At 39.1% G+C, this 8035-nt stretch overlaps 1 pseudogene; it reads right to left on the bottom strand.

The window, feature by feature from the left end:
- Positions 1 to 437: 437 nt before the first annotated feature.
- LOC126093187 (5S ribosomal RNA) lies at positions 438 to 552 on the bottom strand (annotated as a pseudogene).
- Positions 553 to 8035: the final 7483 nt, after the last annotated feature.

Below are 8035 nucleotides of genomic sequence, written 5' to 3'. Positions count from 1 at the left end.
CTACTCCTTTTGTCCAAGCTCATGTTGACAAGTCAACAAGGGCACTGTGACTGGTCAGGTGTGTGACATTATGAATCATAATGACTGATCACTGCTCCTGCTGACCGTAATTGGGATTCGACGGTTGCGCTGTGACGCATGGAAATCACACACGCCATACTCAGGACATTAATGCTACCATGTTTGGTACTGGTACAGTAATTAGTTTGCATGTTACAACGTGTTAAGTAAAAAACTGAAACTCCGTCCGAACGGGCCATGAAGGCCCAACGGTACCGACCGGCCACAATGTCATCCTCAGCCCACAAGCGTCACTGGATGCGGATATGGAGCGGCATGTGGTCAGCACACAGCTCTCCCGCCCGTATGTGACCGGAGCCGCTACTTGTCAGTCAAGTAGCTCCTGAGTTTGCCTCACAAGGGCTGAGAGCACCTCTTGCCAACAGCGCTCGGCAGACCGGATGGTCACCCATCCAAGTGCTAGCCCAGCCCAACAGTGCTTAACTTCGGTGATCTGACGGGAACCGGTGTTACTGCGGCAAGGCCGTTGGCACGTGTTAAGTAGGGAAAGTTTAATTATAACCACCTAGTATTAAAGAGCGCAATTAATCCAAAAACGTGAATTGTAGAAGCGAACCAAAGTTATCGACACAATTATGCACAACAACAAGGGAACAGATGACAGTGGTTACACCAAACTACATCGTCATTTGACAGCTGTGGCAGCAGTTCCGGATAATGAAGTAATGTACATCTGGAACGAAAATTTTTATCTCATAGATCGATTTTAAGGCAACCAATCGTATGTTGTTAATAAAATTACATGAGAGCTGTTTTATGTTAGCTACAATTATTTAGAATGGAAGAAAACACACACCAGTGGTTACGCAAAACTGTATCATCATTAGTTGATAACAACGTACGACTAGTGGTGTAGTCTATTGTGAAGTAATTACGTATAGTAAAACAGATCCCGTGATTGTGATCATACAGAGTGATCATGACTACAGAATAGCAGCCGCTACAACAAATTACGTCTTCATGTTCGATTCAGTGGCAATGATTGTGACTGTGATGAACTTCGGTACAGAAAGGTCAGCGCCTGCAGTAATATCATCTGTTTCTTTCTTTTATTTTAGAACCGGCAGAAGTAGCCGTGCGGTTCTAGGCGCTGCAGTCTAGAACCACGAGACCGCTACGGTCGCAGGTTCGAATCCTGCCTCGGTCATGGATGTGTGTGATGTCCTTAGGTTAGTTTGGTTTAACTGGTTCTAAGTTCTAGAGGACTAATGACCTCGGAAGTTGAGTCCCATAGTGCTCAGAGCCATTTGAACCATTTTTATTTTTATTTTAGATCTAGATTTCAGATAAAAGTAAAGCTATGATAAGTTCAAATGGTTCAAATGGCTCTGAGCACTATGAGACTTAACATCTGAGGTCATCAGTCCCCTAGAACTTAGAATTACCTAAACCTAACTAACCTAAGGACATCACACACATCCGTGCCCGAGGCAGGATTCGAACCTGCGACCGTATCGGTCGCGCGGTTCCAGACTGAAGCGCCTAGAACCGCTCGGCCACTCCGGCCGGTCAGCTATGATAAGTGCGTTTTGCGTAGCCACGTGGACTCAACGTAGTTATAACGACAGGTATTCCAATGTTGCTTACACATGAACAAGCATTAGGCTGGTATTATAATTGCGTTGCGCTACATGGCTACCTGTAAAGCACTGACAGTAGTTCCACTGTTAGCTGAAATCTATATCTGACCGTCTTCCTGTCCTAATAACGTCCTGGAACGTATGAAAGAGTTGTAAATAGTTGATCTGAGTAGTTTTTGATTGTTGCTAGCAAGGTAAAGCGAGTTGTGCTTAATGTGCTACATGTTTCTTCAATAGAGGAACGGATGGCAAAGCTTACACAAGTTTGCAGTGACGCAGAGGGATAAAACAGAGAGTAACCAGTCACACATTTAAAGTAATTGTACACAACATAGCAAAATCACCGTAAATGTGCTCACACAGAGTGACCGTGAGCAATGGACAAAAGCGATTGCAAGAAAACGCGTTGTTTCTGAACATGTGAAATGATAAACTAATTGAATTGGATAGTTTCTGTCGTGTATTGACAATTAGAATCTAATTGTGTTTATTTTTCCTCTATTATGCACAGGTACAGAGCTGGTAAAGAATAAAAGCCTCTGCGTAATTAATTGAAACAACTGGAAAACAGAAACGAGCAAAGTTTTGTGTTGGCTACTGTGGGAGTCAGTACAGACACAAACAAGGAAGAGGAGAAGTTGTGGTGGCTGGTGGCAGGAATCCAAAATCACCTGAACAAAACATTTCCGAATTAACAGAAAACTTTATTTGTATTAAGGGAACATACGACACTTCCTGTGTTTTCTGTGCCTCCTGCATGCAATTACATTGACAATCTACTATTACTCGCAGAGTGCAGGCTCAGCAACGTCTTCCTATTGCTCAGCACTGATGCTCTCTCGAAGTCCGCGAACAAACTGGGGCCGACCAGTGATAGGCGGCTAGTTAAATCAGCATTGACAGCGCGCGTTGAACTCCGTCGCCTTGGGGGTGTGGCGCTGCCCGCTGTTTCCATTGGCGCGCGGGTCAGCGCAGCCTTCTTGATGGCTTTCGTGGCGCGGCGCTAGTCGCTGTGCAGTCGATGCTCTAGGACTGCACGCAAAGGTTTCCAATACTTCTACCCACAATGAGAAGGGATCAGATGACACTGCTTACAACAAACTGTGTTTTCATTTGACACACAGAACGATAAAATACAGCTATGAACTAGTTATGTAAAATTATCAAGAACCGCAATTATCTCACAGAACTATCGTAAGTCATGAGTAATATAGTTACAGAGGACGCATTGTTGTTAGAAATGTATGAGAACTCAAGCTACTGACCTGGTAGTTATCATGTACCGGACTGCTAGTAAAATTACAAGTGAGATGCGTAAAATTAGCTACAATTATTTACAATAGAAATGAAAAAAGTCACTACGTTGATAGAGCCATACGATTTATTGCACAGCCGACTGTGGAATAATTACATACAAATATTCGTTTAGACATCGTAGCTTTAGCCTAATTTCCTACTTTCCTCAATAGCCGACGATGTGAAGACGTTCAGAGAAACACATTTAATATGCTACAAGTGTAATAATAATGCTGAAGTGGTTTTTATTATTAACATCAATATCAACTGCGGAGTCAATACGATCAAGATCATAAAATAAAAGGCCTTGACGTCACAACTGTGAAGCCAAGAAATTCAGTCGGTAGCCATCTTGATCCAACCAAAACACTGCTGTTCTAAGCTTGTGTCTATAGGTTTGTCTCTAGTTTCTGGAAGGTTTTTGAGCTATAATGCTGACTGGCGTAGTGTCTGGAAACACGAATCGTTCTGAGTGTAAAACTAAATCGAAATGGATAACATTTGATGTGTAAACTATCTCAATGACGTGTTATTTTACCACCTTTATTGCGAAAAAATTTCTACTGTAGAGCAGTTTTCTCTCAAACTATTTGATATTTGAAAACCTCTTTGCGGGAGAATGCCGTGAGGAGAAAGAATTGGCGAGCATCTATATGGAACACCATATGTTGTCAGCGTTTTGGAGAAGATGCCATCGATCGAACGTCGTCTTCAAGAGTTCGTCTTAGGACAAATGCTGTGCCGTAAAATTTCCATGCCCACACGAAACATTTGCAAAATGTACGTTAAATCACAGATACCAAGTTCATGTTGCTACATAAAATATGCATAGCACAGGTAAATGAGAAGCGCTAAATGATTTCTTAATATTCATGTTCTGAGATCACATACGCATTTCAAAAGTAGGCAGCTAAATAGGCCTAAATAGAATGTTAAGTAGTTTTACGATTCTAATAATTATTTTCATATATGTTGGTAAGTGCAGAAAATATTTCGCAGTAATTTTACTTAAATGTGCTTGAAAGAACCACACGCAAGATGTGTGTATTGCTCATTTATTTGAAGTTCCACTTTTTTTTTTCTTTGCTGTTGATAGCTGGCGTTGCATCAGTGTTTTACCGGTACCTTTTACTTGACTGTTTACTTTCCAGATCATCCAGCTTTCCAGATCATTCTGAATAAATTGAAAATTCTTACCTCAATAAGGTCGCCGGATAACGCATATATATCTGCTCCTATAAGAAATTTTTCTGGCACAGCCCTGTGCAATGCTGGCCGATAGATTTGTCATTTATAAAACAATGGTTCAAATTGTTCAAATGGCTCTGAGCACTATGGGACTTAACATCTACGGTCATCAGTCCCCTAGAACTTAGAACTACTTAAACCTAACTAACCTAAGGACATCACACACATCCATGCCCGAGGCAGGATTCGAACCTGCAACCGTAGCAGTCGCGCGGCTCCGGACTGAGCGCCTAGAACCGCTAGACCACCGCGGCCGGCATTTATAAAAGGAAACAACTGATTTTTCTTTACAATAATCGGAATGACCATGGATTTGAGAAGTTAGTAAGTTCTTTAAATTGAGATGAATGATTATCAAAAGTTAATTCTTGTATAAGAAAGATTATTATTAAGAGATTTTTTTAAAAACATTTACATGGGGCTTGACGTAACAATAGTACATATGCGCGAGGCTGCTTTTACCTTATATTATATCGCTCAGGCTCCGCCATCGCTCCCCCACGACCGGCCCAGCCAACTCGATACACACCACTGCTAGCTACTACTTACTGCTACTAACACACAGTTCCTACTGCATACAACACTGCTCCTTGGTCTAAGATTCTCTTATAGCTCACATATCGCAGGCAGCGCGTGAGCAATCCATCGAAATTACATCTGCTCGAATGCGCTAACAACAAATTTTCTTAATCATTGACCTCTTACATAACTCTCCACTGGGGGGGAGGGGGGGGGGCAAAAATTTGGCAGCGATGGTGAGTCAAGTGGACTTGCCATGAGCAACAAATTTTTCTATCATCTATTTAGTTACTAAGTCTACAGGCACAGAGTATATACATTATTGATAAGTGCAGAATATATTAAGATATGAAATAGAGTGCACACACGCTGAGTACAGAACATATCAAGAAATGAAAAAATGTATACGCAATGAGTACAGGACATACTAAGAAATGAAATACTGTATACGCAATGAGTACAAAACATATTAACAAATGACATAAAGTGCACACTCACTGTATAAGTCTTTAGCATTTTTTTACATGAACTGAAAACATTAAGAAATGAAATAAAGTGTATACGCACTGTAAAAATCTTTAGCATATTTAGGACAACTGATCATATTAATAAATGAAATGAAGTGCACACGCACTGTATAAGTCTGTAGCATTTTTTTTTACAAGAACTGAAAACATCACAAATGAAATAAAGTGCACACACACTGTAAAAGTCTTTAGCATTTTACAAGAACTGGATACATTAAGAAAAGAAATAAAGTGCACATGCACTGTAAAAGTCTTTAGCATATTTAGGACAACTGATCTTATTAAGAAATGAAATGAAGTGCACATGCACTGTATATGTCTTTATCATTTGGCAAGAATTTAAACGCACTGTATAAGTCTTTACCATTTTATAAGAACTAGGAAAGGAATGGGAAGGATTGCATCATGGTTGTAGAACAGTAGGTTGCACGTAGCTGCACTGAAAGTCCATATCTTTCTACAGAAGGACAACACCAAGTGAGACAATCTGAAGTTCTCTTCCCTGAAGTATTTATCAGTGTAGCCAAGACACTAAGATATTGTATTAATATTTAATGTTATCATTTTGGTAGTACATTAGGTACACCAAACAGTAGAACCATAATAATATCTCCATCGTTCAAGGTGGTGGACAGCTTGGTTCGTCAACACCACATTCTTGTAGAATCCATACTCTTACATCAACGTAGAGTTAGTGCAAAAACCAAATATAGTGATCCATGATCATGAGGTTGGACAGGACATACGGATATTGCAGTAATTGCTGGTAATTGGGTCAGATGGTGAAGGACATTAAGTCTTATGCTAGTCATCATTCAGAATTACACTAGTGTATCAACTGATTTGAGTAATTGTTGGCACTCATTGGCTAGTTACTAAACATTTATATGTATGTATGGAGTATTACAGAACAGTATTCATAAGTCATCTTATTACAGTAATTATTGGCATAGTATTTATGCATAAGTCATCTCATTGCAGTAAGCAGTGGCATTCATTTCTGCATATGTTATCTTGTTACAGTAATCAGTGGCATTCATTTATGCATATGTCATCTTGTTACAGTAATCAGTGGCATAGCATTTACCAGTTACTAAACACGTAGCAAGTATTGAGTATTACAAAACACTATTCATAACTCATCTGATTGCAGTAATTATTGGCTCTGATTCGCCATTTACAAAGTATTCATATAGTTTTACAAAACATTATTCAGCATTATTCACAAGTCATCATTCAAAACAGGAGCTATTGAGTGTAGCATCAAGCTACTGGTGTTCATATATGATATCATGTAAGTGACATAAGACATATTTAAAATGCAAGACATTGGAACTATTACTCAAGGTCTGTTGTCCAATAATACATAGACATAATGGAATCAATACATCAGAGAAATTTGCATTATATTTAGAAATTGTACTAGCAATGCATTGCGCTGGGATTGATAGTCATTAGCTGGGGCATGAAAATATTAGCTTTTGATTTATTGCTGGAAATTAGGATTAATGACATCATTCGTCATGAGTCAGCTGTAGCAAGGTTATGAAATAAGTACAGTATATGTGATCACATTCATAAATGATAGACACAACTGGGTAAAAATAATGCAAGTACTAGAACAGGTTTAATAACTAACTGCTGATAGCATATTAATGTCATGAAAAGCTTCTCCTGGAAAAAATACAAAATGGATTATTAAGATGAAAGATGAAATGTATTCATATTATGCTGAAAAGTAGTAAACTTCGAATTAACAGGTAATGAAACGTGTACTTAATACGTATGTACTCTAGCTGTCTTTCCCAAAACATTCAAGTCATCATACTATGCGACGTAAGACATACTGTCAAAAGGAACTGCAACAAATACTTAAATAACTACATAGCATTTCTTAACTAACAGAAAATATATAAACTTCATCATTATTCTCATCTGCAAAGAAAAACTTCATTATTCATATTATCCTAACTTCATCATTATCATCATCTGCAAAGAAAAACTTCATTATTCATATTACCATCATCATTTATTATCATCTGCAAAAAAAATAGACACTTCATTATTCATATTAATATTACCATTTACTTCATACAACTATTCATTATCATTCATTACTTAATATAGTATAGAGTTTCTTACTTCTAGCATATTTCATCACTAAAATTAACATCTGTAGTTCTGGTCCATCATATTTCGGGCTTGCAGCCGGATCACGTTGACATCTTGGCACGATATTTCGGCTAACAAACATGCAGCCATCTTCAGGTGAGTACGAGACTGAAGATTACTGGTGCGCGTCGTTCTATATATACCGAAAATTGGCGCGGCGGCGCCTGCGCGGTGGAGAAGGCTAATACCGCACCCCCTATCTAATTTGGCGCCAAATTAGATAGGGGGCGCGGTATTAGCCTTCTCCAATGCGCAGTACAGTATAAGTCTTATCTTGCCAAAGGCGTTTAATTTATTTCCACACGTTGTCTTTGCTCTGCTCTTGTGCTATGCCTCGTAATGACGATGAAATGAAATTTTCAAATGCGACTTGTTGAACATACATGACGCTAGAATTTGCTTGGCAGAAGTTGGTTGCGATGTCTTGCTGATTGTTGCTGAGAGAACGGGACAGTGCGTCTGCTACAATATTTTGTGTCCTGTAAATAAAGTTTCCATCTGCTTAACCTGTCGTGTGTAAATTTTGCGGAAAGTAAAAACTGTATAGCTCTATGATCTGTGTAAACGGTCGTATGTCTTCCATAAAGAAAATGCCTAAATCTCGTAAATGCC

This window comes from Schistocerca cancellata, chromosome 7 (genome assembly GCF_023864275.1).
Source record: "Schistocerca cancellata isolate TAMUIC-IGC-003103 chromosome 7, iqSchCanc2.1, whole genome shotgun sequence".
In the NCBI taxonomy this organism is placed as follows: Eukaryota; Metazoa; Arthropoda; class Insecta; order Orthoptera; family Acrididae; genus Schistocerca; species Schistocerca cancellata.
Note: the sequence above shows the minus strand (reverse complement) of the source record. Positions and strands in the feature narration are given on the sequence as shown.